The sequence below is a fragment of the Nelumbo lutea genome, chromosome 1 (assembly GCF_056320005.1).
Source record: "Nelumbo lutea isolate HS-2025 chromosome 1, American lotus-T2T, whole genome shotgun sequence".
Classification (NCBI taxonomy): domain Eukaryota; kingdom Viridiplantae; phylum Streptophyta; class Magnoliopsida; order Proteales; family Nelumbonaceae; genus Nelumbo; species Nelumbo lutea.
Genome location: NC_142684.1, coordinates 214409235 through 214435067, shown reverse-complemented (window position 1 = coordinate 214435067; position 25833 = coordinate 214409235). Strand labels below are relative to the sequence as shown.

General features: G+C 41.4%; 2 non-coding genes across 2 annotated transcripts; one reads left to right on the top strand and one right to left on the bottom strand.

Annotated features, from left to right (window-relative positions):
• The first annotated feature begins 3733 nt into the window (after positions 1 to 3733).
• On the top strand, positions 3734 to 3840 carry LOC148880897 (small nucleolar RNA R71). Its single transcript, XR_016106165.1, has one exon. It is a non-coding gene; the product is annotated as a small nucleolar RNA R71 (small nucleolar RNA).
• A 21466-nt stretch (positions 3841 to 25306) lies between these two features.
• On the bottom strand, positions 25307 to 25413 carry LOC148880896 (small nucleolar RNA R71). Its single transcript, XR_016106164.1, has one exon. It is a non-coding gene; the product is annotated as a small nucleolar RNA R71 (small nucleolar RNA).
• Between the last annotated feature and the right edge of the window lie 420 nt (positions 25414 to 25833).

The window sequence follows — 25833 nt, the reverse complement described above, 5'->3', positions numbered from 1 at the left end:
GGCATTTCATTCCGTTGGGAAATGTTTCCCGATCTTTGGCATTTGTCACATGTGGGCACATACCTATGGGCATCTTTGAAAAATGTGGGCCAATAAAAACCTGATTGCAAAACCTTGGCTGCAGTGCGACTAGCTCCAAAATGACCTCCTGCTTCTTTATCATGGCAAAATTGGAGTACCGACTCCATCTCCTCCTCGGGGACACATCTCCTTATGATCTGATTCGCACACAATTTATACAAAAAGGGCTCCTCCCACAGATAGTATTTTACATCAGAAAGGAATTTCTTTTTCTGTTGATATGAAAGGTTAGGAGGAAGGACTTGTGCAGCTAGATAATTAGCAAAATCAGCATACCAAGGATATGAGTATTTCTGTATTGAGTACAACTGCTCATCTGGAAATTCTTCTCGAATGTTGCTGGTTATCTCCTCTTTTGAGCTTCCCGTGTCCAACCGGGAGAGATGGTCAGCAGCCAGGTTTGCAGCACCCTTCATGTCTCTAATCTCAATGTCAAACTCTTGCAATAAAAGGATCCACCTGATCAATCTTGGTTTTGAGTTTTGCTTGGTAAGCAAGTGCCTTAATGCCGAGTGATCTGTGTAGACAACAACCTTGGATAATATCAGATATGAACGAAACTTATCAAGTGCAAATATTACTGCTAGCAGCTCCTTTTCCGTGGTGGTGTAATTGAGTTGGGGTCCAGTCAAGGTTCTGCTAGCATAGTAAATTGGCTGAAAATGTTTGTTCATTCTTTGTCCTAAAACAGCTCCTATAGCAAAATCACTCGCATCACACATTAATTCAAATGGGAGGGTCCAATCTGGTGCTACCATGATAGGTGCATAGATCAATTTGTCTTTCAAGATGTTGAAAGTATGAAGGCATTCAGTTGAAAATTAAAAAGACACTTCTTTCTGAAGCAAGGTAGATAATGGCTTGGAAATTTTTGAGAAATCCTTAATAAACCTCCTATAGAATCCGACATGTCCTAAGAAACTTCTCAAAGAACGAACAGATGTTGGGGTTGGCAATTTTTCAATTGCCTCCACCTTGGCCTTGTCGACTTCTATACCTCTTTGAGAGATCTTGTGTCCAAGCACTATGCCTTCTTGCACCATAAAATGACATTTCTCCCAATTCAACACAAGATGTGTTTCTTTACATCTAGTAAGCACCTGTTCCAGATTATTCAAACATGCATCAAACGAAGAGCCAAAAACTGAAAAATCATCCATGAAGATCTCAATAAATTTTTCAACCATATAAGAAAATATAGACATCATACATCGCTGAAAGGTTGCTGGGGCATTGCATAACCCAAAGGGCATCCTTCGGTATGCAAAGGTTCCATATGGGCAAGTAAAAGTGGTCTTTTCTTGATCTTCTGGTGCAATTGGTATCTGGTTATACCTTGAATATCCATCCAAGAAACAATAATACTCATGCCCGGCTAGCCTCTCCAACATTTGATCCATAAATGGGAGAGGGAAATGGTCCTTCCGGGTGGCTTCATTTAATTTTCTATAGTCAATACACACACGCCATCCGGTGACGGTTCTAGTAGGGATGAGTTCATTTTTTCTCATTTGGAACAACAGTCGTACCCCCTTTTTTGGGCACAACTTGCATAGGGCTTACCCAAGAACTATCAGAAATAGGATAAATGATCCCAGCATCTAACAACTTAATTATTTCAGCCTTTACCACTTCTTTCATGTTGGGGTTCAGGCGCCTTTGGGGTTGAACGGAAGGCTTGCTGTCCTCTTCCATCAAAATTCTGTGAGTGCAGATTGATGGATTAATGCCTTTGATATCTTCTACCTTCCAAGCTATAGCATTTTTGTGTTCCCGCAGCACTCTTAATAATTTTTCTCTTTGTAAGGGATTCAGCGCTGCGGAAATTATCACGGAGAGATCTGATGGTTCCTCAAGGAAAGCATACTCTAAATGGGATGGTAATTGCTTCAGTTCAAGGGTGGGGGGTTCTTGGGGTGATGGCTTACCTGATGGTCCAGGCAATTTGCCTAAGTTCTCTAATTTAAGAAACCCCTTTCCCTTGAATTGAGGCTTATCGTTCAGGTATGCTATCATGAGGTTTATTTTTTCATTTTCTCCTTCTTCAAGTTCTCCCTGCTAGAGGCAGAGTTCAAGAGGATCAGTTATTCTACTTACCTGGAAGCATTCATCAATTGTCAATTCAATGGCATCAATCATAAAACAAGAATCATCACTAGAGGGTGCATGTTTCATAGCATTAGACATTTTAAAAATTATCTCCTCATCTTGTATCCTAAGGCTGAGTTGTCCTTGTTGGACATCAATCATTGCTTTCCCGGTAGCCAGGAAAGGTCTCCCTAGGATAAGCGGGACCTCCACATCTTCTTGCATGTCTAACACAATGAAATCAACTGGAAAAATGAATTTGTCAACTTTAACTAACACATCTTCTATGATCCCCCTAGGATGTCTAATGGATCTATCAGCCAATTGTAATGCCACTCTAGTGGGTTGGGGTTCATTCAACCCCAATTTCTTGAAGATAGAATATGGCATTAAGTTGATGCTAGCTCCCAGGTCACATAAAGCTTTTTCAATTTTTAAACTGCCAATGGTACAAGGAATAGTGAAACTCTCTGGATCTTTGAGTTTCTGAGGCAGCTTGTTCAGAAGGATAGCAGAACATTCCTCATTTAAGGCAACTGTAGCCACATCTCCCAGTTTCCTTTTGTTTGCCAATAATTCCTTCAAAAACCTTGCATAGTGTGGCATCTGGGCTAAAGCATCAGCAAAAGGAATATTAATATGTAAACTTTTAAATATTTCAAGAAACTTACCAAATTCCTTCTCCAATTTTTGTTGCTTCAGCCTGTTAGGGAATGGAACTTGTGGTTGTTGGTGCATCCCTTGTTGTGCTTCTGGTTGTTCCGTCTTCTGTTGTCTGGTCCCAAGACTTGTTTCTGCCTTGGGTTCAGTCCAATTCTTCTTTTCTACCTCAGGCAACTCTTTTCCACTCCTTAAGGTAATAGCTTGCACCTGCTCTCGTGGATTCACTTCAGTGTTGCTTGGAAGAGTTCCCAGCACTCTGGAAGAGATTAATTGTGCCAATTGCCCCACTTGGTTTTCCAGGTTTTTGATTGAGGCTTCCTGGTTCTGGAACCTAGTTTCTGCACCTGCTATAAATTTTGTCATCAGTTCCTTCAAATTGGATTTTGGTTCAGGCTGATGATAAGTCTGGTGGAACGGCTTGGAAGTATGCTGATTTGGCCAGGACTGGTTTGAATGTCCCCTCCATCTTGGATGAAAAGTATGGTGACTCTGGTAACCCTGCTGTCTTGACGAATTGCTGACATAGTCAACTTGTTCAGTAGATGGTCTGAACTGATTGCCAACTTGGCAGTCTGTACTGATGTGGCCTCCCCCACACAATTCACAATTAAGAGGCTGCACATGCATGGCAGCTATATGCATTTCATCTATTTTCTTACTGAGTGCTCCTATTTGTGCAGATAGTGTTGTATAAGTGTCTACATTATGCAAGCCTTGCTGCTTCCTAGTTTGAGTTCTTTCCGAATGCCATTGATAGTTGTTGGCTGCCATTTCCTCAATAAGTGCATGGGCAACCTCAGGAGTTTTATTATTTATGAATCCTCCGGCTGCAGCATCTAATATGGTCTTATTTGAGTCAGTAAGACCATTATAGAAAGTCTACACTTGTAGCCAAATGGGGAGGCCATGGTGAGGAACTCTCCTTAACAGCTCCTTGTATCGTTCCCATGACTCATATAAAGATTCCCCCTCTTGCTGGAAAAAAGTAGTGATGTCATTCCTCATTTTAGCAGTTTTAGAAGGGGGAAAATATTTAGAGAGAAAACGGCTAGCCATTTCGTCCCACGTAGCTATTGATCCTGCCGGTAATGAATTCAGCCATGCTTTGGCTTTATCCTTCAAAGAAAATGGGAATAACCTCAACCTAATGGCGTCATCACTTACCCCATTGTGTTTGAAGGTGTCACAAATTTCTAAAAAGTTAGAAATGTGTGCATTGGGATCTTCGTGGGCCAATCCACAGAATTGCACCGTGTTTTGAATCATTTGTATGATGGCAGGTTTGATCTCAAAGTTGTTAGCAGCAATATTGGGCCTGATAATGCTGGAGGCAGCTCCAGTGAGAGTGGGTTTGGCATAGTCCATCATAATCCTCTGCTCAGCCATTTCTTGAGCTTCTTGAGCTTCTTGTGCTTCTTGTCTGACTTTCCTAGCAGCTCTTAAACGGACACGGAGAGTCCGTTCAATCTCTGGGTCATAAAGGATCTCTTCCAGTTCAGGTCTGCTTGTCATAAACTGTTAAGGTCAAAGCAATAAAAAGGCCAATATTCACAAAAGAAAATAAATAACTAATCCTATCACACTGAAAATGTAAAGTGAATTATTGGAATATAAAAACCTACATCCTATCATGAATAAATGAAGCCGATTATACTAAAAGCAGATTTAAACCAATCATCTTATTCAAGGTTCCTTTATCTACATCCATCGATTGCAACATCTGAATTCAGACCCAATTTAGTTGAGTTCAGATCTACAAGTCTTTGGTATTGTTAGTCCAGAGAAATTAACAAATAATAATTCAGATCTGAGCTGTATATCTCATACACACTCATTGGTATACACTGCAATATACATCTACCAAATCTGTGATGCGTTAGGGCTGATATCAGAGTTAGGCTTGGTTTAAGGATTTTAAGCTCTACATTTGAAGCTCAAACCTGTATAGCTTATGCATATCAAACACTTGCTAAGACCTAAAAAATCAGATCTGCAATGTTTGGTATTGTTGACTGCTGCAAGAGATCTAATCCAAACATCAATTCAGATCGGGTGCAGGAGATTTAAAAGATAACAAAACATCAAGTTCAAAGAAATTTCAGATCATGTACTCATACTGCCTCAGATTCTCATGTAATTCAGATCTGATTTTACCATTCATGGCTTATATTTCATCAATGAGGCAAGTCTGATGCATCAAATGGTGCTGTTACTACCCGAATTCACATCAGAATAGAGTGGGTTCAGGTTTGAGTTCAGATGAACTCAAATCTGAACCCACATGCATTCAGATTTGCAACTAGCTGAGCTCAAATCTGAGCTCAAATCTGAGGTTCAGATCTGAAGGCTTACATATCATTCTTTCAAATATTTTTCATTCCTTGCTACCCTTTGATCCCTGAAGCTAATCTGATATCTCACATTGTGAATGGGGTGCCAAATTCTCATCAGAATTGAGTAGGTTCAGGTCTGAGTTCAGATGAACTCAGATCTGAACCTAGCAGATTTGCAACCAACTGAACTCAGATCTGACCCCAAGTCTGAGTTCACATCAAATTTCTTTCATTCTTTGCTACATTTTCAGCCATGAGACAAGTCTGATGTATCAAAATATCAGTCATAATTGAGTAGGCTCAGGTCTGAGTTCAGATGAACTCAGATCTGAACCTAGCAGAATGCAGACCTACAATTAGCTGAACTCAGATCTGAATCTAGCAGATTTGAGTTTCAGATCTGAAATTCAGATTTGAGTTTCAGATCTGAAAGTCAGATTTGAAGTTCAGATCTGAAAGCTCTCATGCTATTCTTTTCCTCAAAATAAACACACTTTTTCTCAACCAAAACAGCTCAAAAAAAAAAAAATCATAGTACAAGTTATCTAACATTGCAAAGTCTGCCCTCTATCCTGCTCTGTTCACAGTCCCAGTTTAGATCTGGGTGATTTCAGATCTGAATTTCTTTACCCAATGCTATCCAATTGTTTTATAGAGATAGCAGATTTGTTCTAGGGTGTATTGGGGTGAAGATAACCCCCAATTACCCTTTGAATTTATATCAGTTCAGGTCTGAGTTCAAGGGAACTCAGATCTGAACTCAGATATGAGTTCTGATCTGAATCCTTGGTTTCCATTCTTTCGGTTATATGGTTCTCTCTCTCTCTCTCTTTTTTTTCACTATCTAAATATATATATTTTTTTCTTTTTGTAATGAAAGAAAAGAATAATAAAGGGCTGAGAACAGATTTTTTTTTTTTTGTTGAGTATTGCAGTTCTGCTATAGCACATCTGAGTGCCGAATGCAACTCAGATTTGCAACACTCATGTTTTCAATTTTTTTTTCTTTTAGAAGACAATAACTTCAAGATAGAAAGGAAAACAGGTCTCCCTTTATTAAAATTAAACTGAAACAGGGAAGAGAAAGTATCTACTAAAACACAATTACAGTAGTACAGCAGTTGCAGTCCAAGCTGAAATGAAAAAGTTAGCAAATTAACCCAACTATGAATGCAATGCTGAATGAGATCAGATTAAGAATGCTCAATGTTTCCTAATATTGTTTCCCTAAATACCCGGCAACGGCGCCAAAAACTTGATGTGTGGCTCATTGTGACACTAGCAAGTGCACTAGCCGTTCAAGTAATAAAGTATTGAGTGAAGTATCGTTCCCACAAGGATTTAGGAAACAATTACCAATACTAAATTGATCACTTCTTATCTGATCAACAAATAAATTAAAACTTTAATGAAAGCTAAAAAATCCTAAATTAAAATCTATCTAAATCATTGGCTCAATTGCCTTCAAATCAAGTTAGAAGAGTAAGCAGTAAATGTCAATCTCAGAATTCAGCAATCTATCAATTTGGATCATTCGAATAAATCATGATTGAGCCTTGGTTTGGTGAAACCCCAAGGTCATGAACAGCCTCTCTCAAGCGCATGTTCATCCTATGCATGAGTGACGGTTCTTCTATATCTAGCAAGAATCTAATCCCCATGCATGCATTTCTTCAAACACTTGTAAGGCATCAATTCAAATCTGATTTGATCACCAACTGAATTGTGCAAGTTATCTCTAACCTTGCACTCAATTCAGTTCTTGAGTAGTAGATCTGAATTCCTAGAGTCTCTCTCAAGCACTCTAGGAATTCCAAGCTGTAGATTAATTCGGTCAATCTGAAAATTGCAAATCTGAATTCTCTTTCAAGCAATTCAGATCTTGTAATCTCAGATCTGAGAATTCAGATCTGAGTTTTGAAGGTTAGTTGGCCGAATTAACGAAACTTCAAGTACAATTCATGACCATTTGAATGAATAAAAAAGAATTAGATTGCTGAACTGAAATTTTACAAGCTGAAATACATCAAGGAAGAATGGAAAAAAGGAGAAAGAAGAAAGAAAATATAACAAAGAAACTGAATTCGAATCAAAAGAGAATGAAACTACAATTGATTTATTACAAAATATCTTTGAATCACAAACCCTCAATTCGAACTCACCTTCTCTTCTAGCTTGCTTGTCTTGAACTTCCTTCAGCCCTTCTTCTTCTTCTTCCTTGCGCCTAGCCTTCTTCTCTTCTCTTCTCTCAAGGTGGCCGAACCTCTAAGAGTGGGAGAGCCTTCCTCTCAAGCAATTGAACACCTCTTATTCACGAAACTTCAAGTACAATTCATGACCATTTGAATGAATAAAAAAGAATTAGATTGCTGAACTGAAATTTTACAAGCTGAAATACATCAAGGAAGAATGGAAAAAAGGAGAAAGAAGAAAGAAAATATAACAAAGAAACTGAATTCGAATCAAAAGAGAATGAAACTACAATTGATTTATTATAAAATATCTTTGAATCACAAACCCTCAATTCGAACTCATCTTCTCTTTTAGCTTGCTTGTCTTGAACTTCCTTCAGCCCTTCTTCTTCTTCTTCCTTGCGCCTAGCCTTCTTCTCTTCTCTTCTCTCAAGGTGGCCGAACCACTAAGAGTGGGAGAGCCTTCCTCTCAAGCAATTGAACACCTCTCCCCCCTCCTAGAGGCCTCCTTATATAGTTTTTCAAGGGGGCTCCCTCCCCTTCTTGAAGCCTCTAGAATGGGGTGTATTACACCCCTTTCTTGAACTTTCTAGAGCTCTCTTGAAAGCCTCCTAAGGGCTGCTATTTGGGCTGCACTTAGGCTCTCTCTTAGCACATGATAGCTATACATTGAGCTGCTCTTTTGGGCTGAGAATGGGCCTTCCTTGCTGGGCCGAATACTATTTATAGCTAGGCTTTATTTTCTTGGGTTTTCTCAAGGAATTCACTTGCTCTTCTTGGGCCAAAGTGCTCTCTCTTGCTTCCACGACCGGGCTGGACTGAAATTGGTCTTTTTGAACCTTCTTTTCTTGCCTTTTTTCTTCCTTTTCTTGGATTAATTATCCCTGAACTTATTCTTAGCATTAAGCTAAATTAAGGCAAAAATTAATAAAACTGGCATAAAAATCCATGCTAAAGTCCTCAAAAAATTATAGATAAATTGTAAGTTCATCAGCTGCCGCCCCCTTCCTTCTTTTGTTAACTTGAAAAGATCAGCTCCTAATCCCATTAGGAGGTGCTTATCCAAATCATATTTAGATCAGCCTTCTCTTCTAATGATAAGGATAAACCATTATATTATCTGCAGATTAGATTAGCTTTATCCTAATCTTATTATGAGGTTTCTAGATCTGAATCACATTCAGATCTGGACTCTCTGAGTGGATAGGATTAAGACCCTATCCTAACTGCTAATCCATCTCAGAATTTGCCCCTTTAATTAACTAAATTAATAGCCCAGTTTGAAATGGGCTTTAGGCCCATTAAGCTTATGTGCTCACTTAACCTTCCTAACTGCTGCCCAATTGGGCTTCCTTGTATGGCGTGGGACCCAAGCATTGATCTACACATCAGCCACATGGGTTCGGCCCAGCCTTTGTTACAAGGCCTGGTCGAATACACTGTTAAAGACAGTGCACCCCCTGAAACCCATCAAATGGGCTCTATGGGCCCAACACTTACCCTAAATGGTCCCTGGGCCAAGCCACCTTGTAACACCCAGGGCTGTGGGCAGATGCAAGATTAGCCCATCAGGTATTATCCTCAATGGTCTTACACTTAACCTCTTAGCCCATAATGATCATACACTGCCCGACAAAAGAGGACCTCTCCCTCGACTGCAAGGAACAGTGTTGCACTCTCCACTTATATGGATCCCAGGAATTAAAACCCTTTTGCAAACATTTTAGAAACCATAATATATATACTTTGTCCGACTGCCGGCAGTCGGACATTAATTGTCTGCTGGCAGTCTTGGTTTCCAACAGCGAGAGTGCATCCCCGATCATTACCTTTGTCCGACAAAGGGGTTGATCCTGTCACTATGATCACCCACTTAGATGAATTCTCGGATTGTCCCAACATACCCAGGTTTTGCCCATCAATCGAGTCTAGAGGTCGGGTGTAACTGATTGGTAAATCAAAGACAACCCGATCCGACGCCTAGTGCAGTATCATAATCGAGTCTAGAGGTCGGGTGTAACTTTCCAGTTTTGCCCATCAATCTCCAAGGTCCAGGGCAATACTGGAAATCTGGTCCAGTTCAAAAATTCAATTAATCCCACACTGTATATGCCTAGGGTCTCACCCCGGTAGCTGAGACAAGCCACCCCAACCGACTTGGTGGCACCACAGTGTCAGCCTTGTCAGGATAGGTCTCCCCAGACCGACCCACTGGCTGTGAACATTCAAAACTAACACGAGTCTGAATAAGTGTCCAGTTTAAGGGTAATACACAGAAACATACCGAGGGAACATGAATCAAATATGTACTTTTATTCATTTACAATAAACTCATAAAGTACATCAATTTTGATTGAAGCTAAGGGCATACAAAACTGTCTAACAGCTCCCACTTGCACTTAGGTCCAATTAGGTACTAGCCGGAGTCCCATGCTTTCCACGTGTTTCTCAAACACTTTCTGTGATAGTGGCTTTGTCAATGGGTCTGCTACATTATCCGATGACGCTACCTCCTGAATCAGGATGTCCCCTCTACCAACAATCTCCCGCAGTACGTGGTACTTCCTCTCGATGTGCTTCGACTTCGAGTGGGCTCGTGGCTCCTTAGCCTGAGCAATGGCTCCATTGTTGTCACACAACAATGGGGTGGGTGATGTGTCGGACGGAACTACTCCCAACTCATGAATGAACTTCTTCATCCATACGGATTCTTTGGCAGCCTCACTTGCGGCAATGTACTCGGCCTTGGTCGTGGAGTCTGCAGTGGACCCCTGTTTGCTGCTTTTCCAGCAAACAGCACACGATCCTATCGTGAAAACATATCCAGATGTAGACTTTCTATCATCTGGGTCTGACTGGAAATCGGCATCTGTATACCCTTGGATCTGTAGTGAGCTACCGTCGAATACTAGACAAAACTCTTTTGTCCTTCGAAGGTACTTAAGTATGTTTTTCACAGCAGTCCAATGCTCCTACCCTGGGTTGGCCTGAAATCTGCTTACTACACTCCCTGCCTGAGCTATGTCAGGACGAGTGCACAGCATGGCATACATGATGCTCCCTATGGCAGAGGCATAGGGAACGTCTTTCATGCCATCAATCTCCTCAGAAGTCTTGGGAAACATCTTCTTGGAGAGAGTGACTCCATGCCTGAAAGGAACATTTCCTTTCTTGGAGTTTTCCATGCTGTATCTTTTGACTATTTTGTCAATGTAGGTAGATTGGGATAATCCTATTATCCGCTTCGATCAATTTCTATAGAGTCGAAGACCCAGTATATAGGAGGCTTCTCCAAGATCTTTCATGGAGAATTGTTGTGATAACCATACTTTCACCGTAGTTAACATACCTACATCATTCCCAATGAGTAGAATGTCATCTACATACAGAACCAAGAAGGTAATCTTATCTCCACTGTACTTCCTGTAGACACAGGGTTCATTCGAATTTTGCTCGAAGTCAAACGATTTGACGGCAGAGTCAAAACGGATGTTCCAACTTCTAGAAGCTTGCTTAAGTCCATAAATGGATCTATTAAGTTTACATACCATGTTTTCCTGACCTGTAGCAATGAAGCCTTGCGGCTGCTGCATATAGATATCTTTAGTAAGATCTCCATTCAGGAATGCAGTTTTGACATCCATTTGCCAAATCTCATAATCATGGTATGCTGCTACAGCTAGCAGGATCCTAATGGATTTAAGCATGGCCACAGGCGAAAAGGTTTCCTCATAATCGATGCCCTCTTTCTGAGTGTACCTTTTTGCCACCAGACGAGCCTTGAAGGTCTCAACCTTACCATCGGGGCCCTTCTTCCTCTTGTAAATCCATTTGCAACCGATTGCTTTTACCCCGAAGGGTGGTTCTACTAGAGTCCAGACTCCATTGGTCTCCATTTAGTCCATCTCTGCTCTCATGGCCTCCACCCACTTCTGGGAATCTATGTCCAACATAGCTTCCATGTAAGTCACGGGATCCTCCTCACTAGTCAAGGTTTCCACCAGGTAACTATCCTAGTCATAACCTTAACGGACTGGTGGCCTGGATTCTCGAGTGGATCTTCTAGGTTAGTCACTACCTGGAACTTGAGGGACATCTCCCACTGCTCTTGAGCTCTCCTCATCAAGAACAACTTCTTGACGATGGGTGTCCAGGATATAGTCGGTTTCCAAGAATTGCGCGTTACGACTGCAGAACACTTTCTGCTCACTTGGGTCATAGAATAGGTAACCTACAAAGCCTTTTGGGTAGCCTACAAATAGGCAACGGCTGGTCTTGGATTCCAACTTGTCTGCACTCATTCTCTTAACGTGTGCTGGACAACCCCAAATCTTCAAGTGTCTGACACTTGGTTTCTTTCCGGTCCAAAGTTCATATGGAGTATTCGGAACCGATTTGGTTGGAACCCGATTCAGCACATAAACCGCAGTCTCTAATGCGTAACCCCAAAAGGATGTGGGTAACTCTGAGTGTATGAGAAGCGACCGGACCATATCCAATAAGGTCCTATTCCTCCTCTCCGAAACACCGTTAAGTTGTGGTGTAGCAGGAGGAGCTAATTGTGATACTATCCCATTGTCCTTTAAGTAGTCCCTGAATTCGTCAGAGAGATACTCACTACCACGATCTGATCGAAGGGCCTTAATTTCTCTCCCTAATTGTTTCTTGACCTCTTGTCTAAACTCTTTGAACTTTTCAAAGGATTCAGACTTGTGTCTCATTAGGTACACGTAACCGTATCGTGAAAAATCATCTGTGAAGGTGATGAAATACACGTGTTGATTTCATGTCCTAACACTCAGGGGACCACATACATCAGTATGTATTAGGTCAAGTGTGCCCGTACATCTTTCAGGCTTACCGTCAAATGGCCATTTCGTCATCTTGCCTTGTAGGCAAGGCTCACAAGTGGAAAGATCTTCTATAGTTAGAAAATCCAAAGGACCATCCTTTACCAACCTTGTGATTCGGTCAACACCGATGTGGCCAAGTCGATAATGCCACAGACACGTGGGATTAACTGTATCACGAGCTCTCTTCTTAGGGATTTTAGCCGATGTAGTTTCGGTTATGTTAGTTTCTAGAGAAGGATATAGAACATAGAGACCGTTCTCCAGTTCCCCGTATGCGATGAATCTGTTGTTTCTTTTAAAAGTAATCGTATTACTAAAGAAGACAGAATAACCATCTGCACACAGTTTTGAGACAGAAATCAAATTTCTCCTTAAATTTTGTACATAAAGACAGTTTTTCAGTACAATTATTCCTCTAAAAATTAATTCCACGGTTCCTAAGGTCGCGGCTGCAACAGTTGCAGTAGTCCCCAAGAAGAGTGTGACTTCTCCTTCACTCAACCTTCTGCTTACCTTGAACCCCTGCAGTGAGTTACAAGCATGAGTCGAAGCCCCGAAGTCAATACACCAGGAAGCAGAAGCTACCAACAAATTGGTTTCTATAACACAAGTTTTGAAGTTACCTTTCTTGGATTCCAGGTAGGTAGGACAATTCCTTTTCCAGTGGCCAGTCTTCTTTCAGAAGTGACAGGCATCCGATGCTTTGTCTTTCTTCTGCTTCTTACTCTTAGTGGCTTTCTTCTGAGGCTTCTTTGCCTTCCTCTTTCTCTTGCCTGTCTTGCCAGCTTCAACAAGCATGGCTTTAGGCTCATCCTTTCTAAACAGTTCTTCAGCTCTTTGCAACATATTGCTGAGCTCTTGTAAGCTGACATTCAGCTTGTTCATGTTATAGTTCATGATGAACGGATTAAAGGAAGGAGGCAAAGAGTTAAGGATAGCATCTATCTGGGTAGCAAGGTCCAGCCCGGATCCAAGAGCCTCCAGTTCGTTGATGTATCCCATCATCCGAAGACAATGGTCGTGAACTTGTTGACCCTTGGACATTTGAGCGGTCATGAACTGTTTCAAGACCTTTTGTCAAGTAGAACGATTCTGCTCTTCATACATTGTCCTGAGACTGTCCAATATGTCTTTGTTAAGTTCGATCTGATCGAACTGCCTCTGTATCGGGTTGTCTAAGGAGGCAATGATGTAACACCGGGCAAGGGAGTTTTTCTCCTCCCATTCTTGATAGTCTCTCCTTTGGGCCTCAGAAGCCCTATCACCCGGACGCTCCGGGGCAGGATTCTTTGCCACTTTGTCCAGCTTTTCAGAAGCTAGGACCAGCATAAGGTTCATGTACCAATCAGCATAGTTTGGGCCCTTCAACTTGTTGTCATCAAGTAGTTTTGCAAAAGATCCGTTTGCCATTTTCTTATAAAAGAGCAAACATCAGTCCACAACCTAATTTGATTTATGTTCATTTCATAGATATGGATTTTAATCTATGATCCATTTCCATTTATTCGTCTCTGAGATTTCCCTCCTCTCTCAGTGACGGAGACTACGGGTTGTTTCTGGAAATGTGGGAAATCATATAGGGTGCATGGAGCCAACTGTTTCAGCTGCATAACCCCACCACCTTTCTATGAAGGATCACATCCACTCATCATATGAGTTTTCCCTTTGGCCTCTGTCAGACAAGGTTCAGAGCCATTTTCAGGTAAACCTTTCTATCCAGTTAGTGCTTACCCATCATATTCGTGAATGCCAAGGTACCGTGAGAGAGTTCCCATTTTCTGGTGAAGCCCCTCCCACATCGGTCTATGACGCCCCTATCATCTTATGAAACACTCAGACAAGCCCAACAGCAAATGGATAGCCCATTTTCTGGTGCGTTACCTCATTACTAAAGGACCCATCCTCATGCTAATGATGGAAGGCCTTTAGAGAGTTCATCATATGAATCTCCCTATCACACGCACTCATATTAGCTGGAGGGAACAAAATTACGCCCTAGTTTGATTTAGGTCAAACCAAAGTGGCTCCCACTGACTTTCATAAAGCCAGATTTCGGTGGGCCTTAAATCGGCTAGGGTTCCGCACGCAAACTCTTGATGAGGTGTGGGGCCCACCACTGAGGGAAGTCATCCAATGACCAAAAGGGACACCATGGCAATGATGTGCATTCAGCCATGGTGTGCACAAGAGCCACTGTCGAATGAGCATGGGCCAAGTACTTATGGCCCATGTACACAGCACATCACACATCCATACATCACATGCAGGGATAAATTGATCCAATCAATTAATTATCTGTAAGGCCCGTTGGAAGCCCGTTAAAATTCCATAATATTAACCATTAATATTATCTAGGTATATGGGCTGAATTAGGGTTACCCAGTTTGGCCCATATAGCTTTATCCTTTGAAATGGGCTTTTGCAGTTTTAACTATTTAAAACTGGGCCTTTACAGGCTGGGCCGAATTAACCATTTAATTAAATATCAATCCTTAGGCCCATTAGTGGGAAACTAGGGCTGACATTCAGCCTTGATTAAACCCTAGAATTGGTCCAAACAGTTTTGAACCAATCATGGTTCAAATGGGTCTAGTGTTTGATTTTTAATTAAATTCTTAATTCAAGAAAATAATCTAAAATTAAATACTGATAAAAGGAAAAACATGAATCAGTCAAACAGAGCTATTCGCACAATCCTTCCTACAAAATAGAGGTTAGATCACAAAATGCAGTTTCACAAACTGCAAATCGCAGATAGCATTTCTCTTATCTGCGAAATCTCCTTCTCTGCGTCGCCATCTTTGATCCAAAATAAAAATAAATAGAAATCCTATTTCTATTAATAATTACATCAGATTGAATACCTATACATTGAGTCTAGAAAATAAAAAAAAATATTTATAGACCCAAAATAAATCAAGAACTGCAAAATCATAGGTTCCCTGCGCAAACCAAGAATTCGATCTCCTCTTGTACCAACAGCCCATAAATCAAGAAAATTATAAAGAACAATTCTAAATAATAATCAGATTTATTTAAAATTAATTTCAGATTATTTTCCCAACTGTTTTGGGAACAGATTTCCCAAAACCAAATCTGCACAAATTGGGTAGAACACCTTCTCCCTAATTGCGCAGGTTCAGATCTGAAACAGAATGGTTCAAGATTTGAACATGCGGCTCTGATTCCACTGAAGGGTTGAGAGATCCATCACATGGATGCCCAAAGATTACGGAATAAGGGGTGAATTTCAAAAATTTTTCTCTCCCTTCAACTGGGAATCACATTCCCTATTTAGAAAATCATATTTTCAAGGACAAATCTTGAACCTTAAACAGAACCAGATCTGAACCAAAAGGAAAGGGAGAGAATGATACCTGATACGAAGAAGCAATATCTCCCAACGAAGGTGTTCACGCCCAAGGAAGGATCAAAAGATTGCTCCCACTGAAGATGGTGTAGTGCAGGATGGAGCAGAATCAGCAGTGTTCTTCCCCAAGAACTCTGTCCTTCGCAAGAAACAGCAGGATGTAACGTGAGCACAACTCCCTTTTTAATCCTTTCTCAAAGAATTGATGTCAAGATCCAATCTTGACTTCTCCCACAGCTAGAGATCAAACTGGCAAACAGGGCGGCAAGAGCAGGGAGGCGGCAAGAGAGTATTCGCAGGGTGCAGAATTCTCTCTTCTTGATTTCAGCACTAAAGAGGATCTGATGTGTTTCTTGGTCTCTCTCAAGGATGCCGCCCCCTTCCTTCTTTTGTTAACTTGAAAAGATCAGCTCCTAATCCCATTAGGAGGTGCTTATCCAAATCATATTTGGATCAGCCTTCTCTTCTAATGATAAGGATAAACCCTTATCTTATCTGTAGATTAGATTAGCTTTATCTTAATCTTATTAGGAGGTTTCTAGATCTGAATCACATTTAGATCTGGACTCTCTGAGTGGATAGGATTAAGACCCTATCCTAACTGCTAATCCATCTCAGAATTCGCCCCTTTAATTAACTAAATTAATAGCCCAGTTCGAAATGGGCTTTAGGCCCATTAAGCTTACGTGCTCACTTAACCTTCCTAATTGCTGCCCAGTTGGGCTTCCTTGTATGGCGTGGGACCCAAGCATTGATCTACACATCAGCCACATGGGTTTGGCCCAGCCTTTGTTACAAGGCCTGGTCGAATAAACTGTTAAAGACAGTGCACCCCCTGAAACCCATCAAATGGGCTCTATGGGCCCAACACTTACCCTAAGTGGTCCCTGGGCCAAGCCACCTTGTAACACCCAGGGACTGTGGGCAGATGCAAGATTAGCCCATCAGGTATTATCCTCAATGGTCTTACACTTAACCTCTCAGCCCATAATGATCATACACTGCCCGACAAGAGAGGACCTCAACCTCGGCTGCAAGGAACAGTGCTGCACTCTCCACTTATATGGATCCCGGGAATTAAAACCCTTTTGCAAACATTTTAGAAACCATAATATATATACTTTTATATCTCATATAAAATATATTTTGTAAAACAAATTTCAACGGTTGAAATCGGCTGCCGGCCTTTGTTTCCAACAGTGAGAGTGCATCCCCGATCATTACCTTTGTCTGACAAAGGGGCTGATCCTGTCACTATGATCACCCACTCAGATGAATTCTCGGATTGTCCCAACATACCCAGGTTTTGACCCCCGCTAAGGATCACACTGATTGGTGGTGTAACTTTCTAGTTTTTCCCATCAATCTCCAAGGTCCAGGGCAATACTGGAAATCTGGTCCAGTTCAAAGATTCAATTAATCCCACACTGTATGTGCCTAGGGTCTCACCCCGGTAGCTGAGACAAGCCACCCCAACCGACTTGGTGGCACCACAGTGTCAGCCTTGTCAGGATAGGTCTCCCCAGACCGACCCATTGGCTGTGAACATTCAAAACTAACACGAGTCTCAATAAGTGTCCAGTTTAAGGGTAATACACAGAAACATACCAAGGGAACATGAATCAAATATGTACTTTTATTCATTTACAATAAACTCATAAAGTACATCAATTTTGATTGAAGCTAAGGGCATACAAAACTGTCTAACACCTTTGAGGCAATGGAGGTTCGACTCCTCTTCGATCTCCCAAGACAGCATTCCGCTTCCTCTTTATTTCTGGATTAGGAAGTAGAGTGCTGTCGGAAGTTAGCGCCCTATAGTTTTCTCGCTTGTTGGCTTCGCCGTATCTTGCTGGGTGAGCCAATAGCGAATAACCTTTTCTTCCCTGTTCCGTCGACCTTCACTCCCAGCCAATCATCAATCTCCAGCCCAAAGCTGACCAGTACAAAACCATGTGATCTGTCCCTGTTTACATACCACACTCGCTTCTTAGTACCCTGCCTACTCGTCTCTAACTGGCTTCTACTTGTCTTTTACTTGCTTATTTGTATCAAGCGCTTGATGGGCGCCCTCATCTCTAAGGCTCCCTCCCGCTTGATGGACACCAACACTCCTAAGCAGCTATGACATCTCTAGTTAAGGCAGCAGCTCGGCTTAATTGTATTATCACAAAACAACTCAATACTGCCTACTCAATTTGCAATTTTTTGTTTCACAATAAGACCTGGACGATTATCCCTACCCTCGGTAGCTTATGAGTTTACGTCCATCCCTGGTCGGGTACAATTTCCTTTCGATTTCTCCCTTGTAGCCATTACCTGAATTCACGCAAGTGTGTCCACACCCCCCAAACTGACTTGACGAGGAATCCATTCTCGCGAACAAACACACCCCCTACACACACCTAGGAGCACCCCTTCCTGCATATCCATACAAGACCTGAGTAGGCAGGTCGAGGTCCTACGAGGTACCCACTACTCGGAGTACCCTCCCCAAAAGAAAAAGATGTGTCTGTTAGTTGAAGCTCTCCAAGAAAAGCTATCTGGGCCCTGCGCGTTTACATCAATAGCAAAAGCAGCAATTTTCAGCTTTTAGTTGGCAACTTGAAGCTCATTGATTTTAGGGTGAGAAGTCAGGCTCGACAAGACCTACACTGAAATAAGTCGACTCTCGTTCGGGCTACTGAAATGAACCAAACACTATTGACTCCAAAGACCGAGGAGCGAGTGAGCCCCTGGCTTCCTTATATGTTGTAGTGGTCGGCATTCTCTTGATTAGCAGATAATAAGGCCATTCATGGCCAATTGTCGACATATGTATTGAATCTCTGAGCACCCGAATCCTATGTCTGGCCTTCTATTGATAGTCAAGGTTGGTAACAATATAGCCCCATAAGCAACGGGATTAGCAGATCCTGTGCAGGTCTGTAACCCTGTTGCAGAGTAGGACAGGGTTGTATAAGTCCACTGCTCCGCTATTATCACGCATGCCTCTTCTCAAACCGTCGCGGATCCATTGTTTATGTGGCAGTGCAATGCAGCTGAAAAACGTAAGCAGCGCCCTAACCAACAAAGAAGCAATTCCATGAGCGCTAACGCGCTCAAGCCGTTGCACTAGATCCGACTGGAAATCGGCATCGGTATATCGAATACTAGACAAAACTCTTTTGTCCTTTGAAGGTATTTAAGTATGTTCTTCACAGCAGTCCAATGCTCCTGCCCTGGGTTAGCCTGGAATCTGCTTACCACACACGCCGCCTAAAGCTGCCAAGGAAGCCGTGTGGATGAAGAAATTCATACACGAATTGGGAGTGATTTTGTCCAGCACATCACCCATCCTGTTGTTGTGTGACAACAATGGAGCGATTGCCCAGGCTAAAGAGCCTTGGGCCCACTCGAAGTCAAAGCACATTGAGAGGAAATACCATGTATTGCGGGAGATCGTTGGTAGAGGGGACGTCCTAATTTAGAAGGTAGCATCAACGGATAATGTGGTAGACCCATTGACTAAGCCACTGACACAGAAGGTGTTTGAATAACACATGGAAAGTATGGGACTCTGGCTTGTACCAGATTGGACCTAAGTGCAAGTGGGGGCTGTTAGACAGTCTTGTATGCCCTTAGCTTCAATCGGATTTGATGTACTTTTGTTATTTAGTGGAAATAAATTAAAGTGCATGTTTGATTCATATTGTTTGGTATAATTCTATGTAAGATCCTAAAACTGGACACTTGTAGAAACTTGTGTGAGTTTAAATGTTCACAGCCATTGGATAAGTCTGGGGAGATTTATCCTGCCAAGGCTGATACTGATGTGCCACCAAGTGTTGGGATGGCTTGTTTCGGCCATCAGGGTAAGACCCAAGGCACATGCAGTAAGGGATTGCTTGAACCCTTGAACTGGACCAGATTTCCAGAATTGCCCTAGACCTTGGAGACAAATGGGCAAAACTGGAAAGTTACACCTGACCCAAAGACTCGATTATGACACATCACTAGGTGTCGGATCGGGCTGTCTTTGATGTGTCAATCAGTGAGATCCTTAGTGGGGGTCAAAACCTGGACATGTTGGGGCAGTCTGAGAATTCATCTAAGTGAGTGGTCATAGTGATAGGATTAGCCCCTTTGTCGGACAATGGTAATGATCCGAAATGCACTCTCTCTGATGGAAACCAAATTGCCGGTAGTTGATTTCATTGTTGGAATTTTGTTTTGCAAAATTAATATATATATATATATATATACATACATGTATATGTATAGTTTCAAAAAGATTTGCAAAAGGTTTTAAGTGTAAGACCATTTAGGATAATACCTGATGGGATAATCTTGCACCTGCCCACAGTCCCTGGGTTTTTATAAGATGGCTTGGCCCAGGGACCACTTAATGTATGTGTTGGGCCCATTGGGTCCATATGATGGACTCAAGGGGTTCATTGAGTTTTTCAGTGAATTCGGCTGGGCCTTGTTTTAAAGGCTGGGCCGAACCCATGTGGCTGGTGTGTAGATCAATGCTTGGGTCCCACGCCATACAAAGAAGGCCAACTAGGATTAACTTAATCTGCAGATAGGATTAAGATTAACCTCTATCCAAATACTGATTCGGATTGGGATAACTCCCAAAAATATTGGGAGGTTTCTTAATCAAGAAGAAAGAGGAGAAAACCCTAGCAGAAATATCAGATTTCGAACTAGGGGGTTTGAGGAAGCAAGAAACACATCCTGCAATCAGAGGTCAGATCTCTCACAAACTCCAGAGAGAAGAGACAGTTCTGCCCTCTTCGTCCCTGGACTTCTCCTCCTCCAGCCGCCGCCACTCCTTGTTGGAAGATTGGATCTTTGCAGCAACAGGAAGTCAAGAAATCAGTTCTTGACAATAGTCTTGCAAGAAAGACAAAAGGATTCGGTGTTCAAGGTTTCCAGAGGGTTCTTGTAAAGAATCCAGTGTGTAGGACGCACCCTGCTGGTTCCGTTCCATCTACAGCTGTGTCATCTTTAGCAGGAGCGGATCTTGGTTACTTCTTTGGGTGTGAACACCAACTTTGGGAGATATTATTTCTCCGGATCAGGTATAATCCTCCCTGTTTCCTTTTGGTTCAGATCTGGTTTGTTTATGGTTCAAGTAGGACCCTTGAATAAAGTATTCTAAATTTAGGGAATATGATTCCCAGTTGGAAGAAGGTAGGAAAATTTTTTGAAATTCATCCCCCATTCCGCTCCCTTCTTGGCGTCCATTAGATAGATCCTACCATTCTTTCAACACATCACCCATCCCATTGTTGTGTGACAACAATGGAGCTATTGCTTAGGCTATGGAGCCATGAGCACACTCGAAGTCAAAGCACATCGAGAGGAAGTACCATGTATTGAGGGAGATTGTTGGTAGAGGGGACATCCTGATTCAGAAGGAAGCGTCAATGAAAAATGTAGCAGACCCATTGACAAAGCCACTATCACAAAAAGTGTTTGAGGAACACGTGGAGAGCATGGGACTCTGGCTAGTACCTGGTTGGACCTAAGTGCAAGTGGAAGCTGTTAGACAGTTTTGTATGCCCTTAGCTTCAATCAAAATGCTGTACTTTATGAGTTTATTGTAAATGAATAAAAGTGCATATTTGATTCATGTTCCCTTGGTATGTTTCTGTGTAATACCCTTAAACTGGACACTTAATGAGACTCGTGTTAGTTTAAAATATTCACAGCCAGTGGGTCAGTCTGGGAAGACATATCCTGACAAGGCTAACACTGTTGTGCCACCAAGTCGGTTGGGGTAGCTTGTCTCAGCTATCGTGGTGAGACCCTAGGCACATACCATGTAGGATTAATTGAATCTTTGAACTGGACCAGATTTCCAATATTGCCCTGGACCTTGGAGATTGATGGGAAAAACAGGAAAGTTACACCCGACCCCTAGACTCGATTATGATATTGCACTAGGTGTCGGATTGGATTGTCTTTGATGTACTGATGAACTTACAATTTATCTATAATTTTTGAGGACTTTAGCATGGATTTTTATGCCGGTTTTATTAATTTTTGCCTTAATTTAGCTTAATGCTAAGAATAGGTTCAGGGATAATCAATCCAAGAAAAGGAAGGAAAAAGGCAAGAAAAGAAGGTTCAAAAAGACCAATTTCAGTCCAGCCCGGTCGTGGAAGCAAGAGAGAGCACTTCGGCCCAAAAAGAGCAAGTGAATTCCTTGAGAAAACCCAAGAAAATAAAGCCTAGCTATGAGGAGAATTCGGCCCAGCAAGGAAGGCCCATTTTTTAGCCCAAATAACAGCCTAGAGTGTAGCCCACATGAGCTCAAAAGCAAGCTAAGTTGTAGCCCAAATAGCAGCCCAAAGGGAGCTAGGGGCGGCAACTTCTAGGAGTTTCTTGAAGAGAAGGAGGGAGCACTCTAGAAGGTTCATGAGGGGTGTAATACACCCCATTCTAGAGGCTTCAAGAAGGGGCAAGAGCCCCCTTGAAAAACTATATAAGGAGGCCTCTAGGAGGGGAGAAAGTTGTTCAATTGCTTGAGAGGAAGGCTCTCCCACTCTTAGAGGTTCGGCCACCTTGAGAGAAGAGAAGAGAAGAAGGCTAGGCGCAAGGAAGAAGAAGAAGAAGGGCTGAAGGAAGTTCAAGACAAGCAAGCTAGAAGAAGAAGGTGAGTTCGAATTGAGAGTTTGTGATTCAAAGATCTTCTGTAATAAATCATTTGTAGTTTCATTCTCTTTTGATTTGAATTCAGTTTCTTAGTTATATGTTCTTTCTTCTTTCTCCTTGTTTCCATTCTTCCTTGATGTATTTCAGCTTGTAAAATTTCAGTTCAGCAATCTAATTCTTTTTGATTCATTCAAATGGTCATGCATTGTATTTGAAGTTTCTTGAATAAGGGTGTGATTGTAGATTAATTCGGCCAACTAACCTTCAAAACTCAGATCTGAATTCTCAGATCTGAGATTGCAAGATCTGAATTGCTTGAAAGAGAATTCAGATCTGCAATTTTCAGATTGGGCGAATTAATCTACAGCTTGGAATTCCTAGAGTGCTTGAGAGAGACTCTAGGAATTCAGATCTACTATTCAAGAACTGAATTGAGTGCAAGGTTAGAGATAACTTGCACAATTCAGTTGGTGATCAATTCAGATTTGAATTGATGCCTTAGAAGTGTTTGAAGAAATGCATGCATGGGGATTAGATTCTTGCTAGAGATAGAAGAACCGTCACTCATGCATAGGATGAACATGCGCTTGAGAGAGGCTGTTCATGACCTTGGGGTTTCACCAAATCAAGGCTCAATCATGATTTATTCGAATGATCCAAATTGATAGATTGCTGAATTCTGAGATTGACATTTACTACTTACTCTTCTAACCTGATTTGAAGGCAATTGGGCCAATGATTTAGATAGATTTTAATTTAGGATTTCTTAGCTTTCATTAGAGTTTTGATTTATTTGTTGATCAGATAAGAAATGTTCAATTTAGTATTGGTAATTGTTTCCTAAATCCTCGTGGGAACGATACTTCACTCACTACTTTATTACTTGAACGGCTAGTGCACTTGCTAGTGTCACAATGAGCCACACATCAAGTTTTTGGCACCGTTGCCGGGGATTTATAGAAGCAATATTAGGAAACATTGAGCATTCTTAATCTGATCTCATTCAGCATTGAATTCATAGTTGGGTTAATTTGCTAACTTTTTCATTTCAGCTTGGACTGCAACTGCTGTACTACTGTAGTTATGTCTCTTTTTTCTTAAGTAGATTACTTTCTTTTTCTGGTTTCAGTTTCATTTTAATAAAGGCATATTTGATTTCTATTCAATCTTGGTGTTGTTCCCTTCAAAAAAAAAAGACAAAAAAAAAAAGAAAAAAAAATTCACATAAACATGAGTGTTGCAGATCTGAGTTGCATTCGGCACTCAGATCAGCAGATTTCAGATCTGCAGCACTCAACCGAAAAGAATTGCTTGTGTTTTAAATTTTATTATTCTTTTCTTTCATTACAAAAAGAAAAAAAAAAAACAAATGAATTCTGCTATTGCAGATCTGCAACAGTTCAGATCTGAGTTCCTCTGAACTCAGACCTGAACTGATGCAATTTTGAGGGGAATTGGGTGTCATCACCACCCCAATTCAACCTAGGGTACTTCTCCTATTCCCCAAAAACAATTTGGTAGCAATAACTGAAGGTAAGGCAATTGAGAATTCAGATCCAAACTCAGACTTGAGTTCAGATCTGAATTCTGCTGTTACAGATCTGCTCAGTTCAGATCTGAATTCCTCTGAACTCAGATCTGAACCGATGCAAGTTTGAGGTGAATTGGGTGCCATCACTACCCCAATCCACCCTATGATACATCCAACCTGCCTCAAGGGTGAATGGATAGCAAAGAATGAGAGAAATTCAAATCTGAAATGCAGTTGATATGATGTGAGGACTGAACTGATACAGAGCATACTATGAATTCTGGGTGGACTGAATTCTTGGCTTTACCCACTTGTAACCGAGCTACATTAGCTAAGGAGGTGTATGTTTGGATTGAATAATTGTTATGCCTCAGATATTTAAGAAAAATTAGCACTTTCCAAGTATTTCTTTTAGCATTCAGATCTGTAGCAGGGCTGCTATAGTGCAATAGTTAGCAGACCTGATTTCAGATTTCTACAAAAGTTGTATGGGCCGAATAGCTTGCAATACCAAACATTGCAGACCCAATTTTCAGGTCTTAGCAAGTGTTTGATATGCATCAGATATACAGGTTTGAGCTTCAATTGTAGAGTTTTTAACCCAAGCCTAACTCAGGACTGGTTTTAGTTTATTTCAGATCCTTTTAAATTTTTTTTTCAGATCAGATCTGATTTCAGCCCTAAAGCATCACAGAATTGATTCCAACCTTAATGGATGTATATTGTAGTGTATACCAATGAGTGTGTATGAGATATCCAGCTCAGATCTGAATTATTATTTATTAATTTCTCTAGACTAACAATACCAAAGACTTGTAGATCTGAACTCAGATCTAAATTGGGTCTGAATTCAGATGTTGCAATCGATGGATGTAGATAAAGGAACCTTGAATAAGATGATTGGTTTAAATCTGCTTTTAGTATAATCGGCTTCATTTATTCATGATAGGATGTAGGTTTTGTATTCCAATAATTCACTTTACATTTTCAGTGTGATAGGATTAGTTATTTATTTTCTTTTGTGAATATTGGCATTTTTATTGCTTTGACTTTAACAGTTTATGACAAGCAGACCTGAACTGGAAGAGATCCTTTACGACCCGGAGATTGAACAGACTCTCCGTGTCCGTTTGAGAGCTGCAAAGCAAGTCAGACAAGAAGCACAAGAAATGGCTGAACAAAGAACTATGATGGATTATGCCAAGCCTACCCTCACCGGGATTGTCTCCAGCATTATCAGGCCAACTATTGCTGCCAATAACTTCGAAATTAAACCGGCCATAATCCAAATGATACAAAATACGGTTCAGTTTTGTGGTATGGCCCATGAGGATCCGAATGCCCATATTGCTAACTTCTTGGAAATCTGTGACACCTTCAAACACAATGGGGTAAGTGATGATGCCATCCGGCTGAGGTTATTCCCATTTTCTTTGAAGGATAAAGCCAAAGCTTGGTTGAACTCATTACCGGCAGGATCTATAGCCACATGGGACGAAATGGCCAGCTGTTTTCTCTCTAAATATTTTCCCCCTTCTAAAACTGCTAAAATGAGGAATGACATCACTACTTTTTTCCAGCAAGAGGGGGAATCTTTATATGAGTCATGGGAACGATACAAGGAGCTGTTAAGGAGAGTTCCTCACCATGGCCTCCCCATTTGGCTGCAAGTGCAGACTTTCTATAATGGTCTTACTGACTCAAATAAGACCATATTAGATGCTGCAGCCGGAGGATCCATAAATAATAAAACTTCTGAGGTTGCCCATGCACTTATTGAGGAAATGGCAGCCAACAATTATCAATGGCATTCGGAAAGGACTCAAACTAGGAAGCAGCAAGGCTTGCATAATGTTGACACTTATGCAGCACTAGCTGCACAAATAGGAGCACTCAGTAAAAAAATAGATGAAATGCAGATAGCTGCCATGCATGTGCAACCTCTTAATTGTGAATTGTGTGGGGGAGGCCACATCAGTACAGACTGCCAAGTTGGCAATCAGTTCAGACCATCTACTGAACAAGTTGACTATGTCAGCAATTCGTCAAGACAGCAGGGTTACCAGAGTCACCA